This window comes from Heterocephalus glaber, unplaced genomic scaffold (genome assembly GCF_053883595.1).
Source record: "Heterocephalus glaber isolate CG9 unplaced genomic scaffold, H.glaber_assembly_v1.0 deba00000943, whole genome shotgun sequence".
Classification (NCBI taxonomy): domain Eukaryota; kingdom Metazoa; phylum Chordata; class Mammalia; order Rodentia; family Bathyergidae; genus Heterocephalus; species Heterocephalus glaber.
This window is the reverse complement of record NW_028258175.1, coordinates 12329464-12332919: the sequence shown is the minus strand read 5'-3', so window position 1 is coordinate 12332919 and position 3456 is coordinate 12329464. Positions and strand designations below refer to the sequence as shown.

The window sequence follows — 3456 nt, the reverse complement described above, 5'->3', positions numbered from 1 at the left end:
TTCATCAGTTAAAATGTATCTGAGCCTGTTGTTGTCATAAAGGTATGTTTTCAAGCTAGGAATATACTTTCTTTAATAGGTGCTATTCAAATTTTATATTTCCTCCAGAGTCAGTTTCATTAATTTGTCTTCCAAGGTACTTCTTAGAAGTTGTCGAATTTATTTCAAAAAAGATTTTTGTAATATGCTGTCTATATCCTTTTAAATTCTGTAAAATCTGTGGTAATATCCTCTAAATTTTGATATTTTAATTAAAATAATGTATAATTGATATTGTGTAATAGGAAGAAAAGGTCTAAAGGAGTAGGGGAAGTGGGAGGGGTAGGGGAAAGGAAAGAAGGGACAAGAAAAAATATGAGAAAAGGAACAAATGGAAACAAAGTCTCTGTAAATAGGGAAGGGTGGAGGGGGTGAAGGGAGGGCAGGGGAAGGGGAAAAAATAAGAACCAAGATACGTCATGTAAAGGTACAAGATCCCAATGATGAATGTAACTGTATTTTATAACTAAAATGTACCAATAAACTTTAAAAAAAGAAGGAAAAGACAATTACCCAGAAACCAAACCAAGAATATACAAGAGGCAGTATGTGGCCATCAAATCTAAAAGATTTACTATTGGGCCCTTTACAGAAAACATTTGCTGATTCCTATCTTACAGAGCTAGACATACGCTAGGTAGTGGGCTATGGTAGAGTAGAAGACTCTTGTTCTTATTTGGGAAGGAAGTACCATGTACACACAACTCCGTGTGTGTGTGTGTGTGTGTGTGCGTGCGCGCGCACGCGCGCGCATGTGTGTGTGGGGGAGGGTATGAGGCACACATATGCATAAGCATCTGCGCGTCAAGAAGAATCAGAGCTGCACCTGCTCATCAGGGCCGACCCAGCTGTTGTTGAGTTCCCGCAGGTGCTGCACTGCTGCTCCAATTCTTTGCTACAGTGCTATAAGAGCCGACCCACTTCCTGGCGAGGAGAGGCACTGCCAGGTACTTACTGTCATTCTGCTTGCTGCCCAGGATGCTGTCTAGACGCGTGGTGCAGCCTACCGTCCACCAAGCTGGCAGTGTGTCCAGCTGGAGCACTTGGCAGCGTGCACTAAGCATGGGCAAGATGTGGCAGCAGGGCAGGTGGAAGGCCTGGTTAAAGTAGCAGCTGCAGCTGGTAGGAGGCTGGGGCTGCATCTTACAGGTGTCCTCCAGGATCTGGATGTTTATCTTTTCTGAGCCAGAACCAGTGAGGTGCATGGATTTCTGGACCACAGCAAGCTCACCAGGCCGAGCTGGGCTGCTGGCCCTGTGCAGAGGGTATTGAGGGAGTTATGGATGCCGGCTTCTACCAACTGCTCTACTTTGGGGGTTTCAGGGCTGGCATCTGAGGTGGTGTGATGGTTCTGGGGACTCAGGTCCAGGTTGAAGCTTGCCTTGTCTCCAGGGTTCTGCTGCATGTATCGGAATAGGGAGGCCATGCCTGGTTTCTCAGATGGGTGGGTACCAAAAAACTGACTGAGAATTCGGGTGGTAACCTCAAGGCTCTGGCACTAGTGGCTGCTCTCCACTGGGCTTCTCCAGCGGTGGGCCAGCCAGATGCGGTCCCTGAGCAGCCAGTGTGAGTGCAGCTCAGACAGTCGGGCAGGGGGGATGCAGCTGCTCAGGAGGGTAAAAATCTTCCTCAGGTCGCCTACTGTGGCTGAGCACATGCTGCTCTGTAGGGAGGTCAAAAGTGCCGTCTCCACAGGCCTTTCAAGGGACACTTGACAGAACTTGTCCTGCAAGAATTTACAAATGTGGAGGCTGAGAGCAGGACCTCAGCTGTGGGGAACTCCATGGCTAAAGTGGGCAGTGGGCGGAAGTGGGGATCCACCAGGATGGTACAGACTCTCTCCCCTGCTGGGTTAGACTTCTTGAATACCTGGAACATCTGGGCCAGGCCTTCAGCATCTTCTTTGGCAGGAACAGCAAAGTAGACTGCCCGGGCAAGAGGACCCTCTAGCTGTACTCCAGGTCCATGCACCAGGAAGGTATATAGCACCTTGCCCCTTGGGTTAAAGGTGCAGTGGATAAATAAGATCTCAGGGAAATGGGCAAAGAGATCTGTTAGAAAGCAGTTCTGGTAGCTGAAGGTATCTAGTTGGGGAGTCTTGCTAACCTGGTGCAGCAGCACAGGTGGGCCTGAGTCTTTAATCAGATGCCCATTCAGCATCGTTTGGGCCATGCAGGACATAGGAGATGTCTAAATGGCCAGGTCAAAATACTTTCTCTGCAGGACTATTGTCCAGGCTTTGAGTCTCCCCAGCTACACGGAAGTCAAGGGTGGAGGCTGGGCTGTGGCTTCTAGATCTTGTTTCAAAGAGGTGCAGGACGTCCTCAGGATGGAAGTTGAGGTCATGAATGCGGACGGAGACGCAGTCCCTGGGAATGAAGGAGCACCTGCTCTCCTTTTTGTAGGCCCTGACTCACTCCTTGAAGTCCTCCTAGGTCTCGAAGCAGCTGCCCAGTTCCATGGCCCCAGGGGTTGGCCCCAAGATCACACCAGGGGTCAGAGGTCACACTTCTCAGAGTGACATGGGCCAGGACACCATCAGGTGCCGTCCCAATTAGGTGGCCTATTATGGAGCTCAGGAGAAGCCCCAGGCACCACTGGGTCATAAGAGGCCAGGGGAGTCTGCTATCTGGGTCAGAATTTTCTAGCATTGTTGGATATTTAAACTCCAGGTCATCTTTACCACTTCTCTTCCTCACTCTCCTTGTGTCTGGGCAGTTTTCGAGTCTTGTCTGTTCTGCCTCAACACATTTCTAATTGGTTCTTTCCTTTCTCTCCCTTCCACATCCTTCCTGTCCTGCCTCTCTCACAAAGACCTCCTTGGCTGTCTCCTAGTGGTTCTTCCTGCCTGTGTCACCTCCCAGGTCTGGGGCCTTCTTCCTCCTGGGGACAACCTCCCCCTGTTGCCTGTGGGATGGCCCTGCTGCCTCCCGTGCACCCCATCACCGGCTCTTTCTTGGTCTCTGCTCCAGATTCGCTCCCACTCTGGCCATTTCTCAAACACGTGTCAACCTTTCCCAGACACCACTGGGCCGGACTCAGCCAACTCCCATTTCTCCTTCAAGTCTTAGCTGCACTGTGATGTCTTTGGGGATGACAAGGTAGAAGTTACTGGTCAGTGCTCTGGTACTCCCAGAGCCCCCCTGTACCCCGCTTCCCCATAGCCCCACAAATTCTTGTTCCGCGTTGGTGTCCCCAACTTGGCCCATTTCTGTTGTGGTCACTCCTCTTCACCCAGGGCCCAGGCACATAGTAGGTGCACAATACATATTTTGCATGAATGTATGCTTGTAAGGAATCAAACAGCAGCAAAGGCAGGTTGTCGGGTCTTGCTTTTCCAGATTGTTCAGCTGCATGACCAAAGGCAACATTAGCTTCCCCCTGGTAAGGCAGGGCTCCAGCGCCTCCCAGGCCAGG

General features: G+C 50.4%; 1 pseudogene; it reads right to left on the bottom strand.

The window, feature by feature from the left end:
- Positions 1–626: 626 nt before the first annotated feature.
- LOC101698663 (zinc finger SWIM domain-containing protein 1-like) lies at positions 627–3131 on the bottom strand (annotated as a pseudogene).
- Positions 3132–3456: the final 325 nt, after the last annotated feature.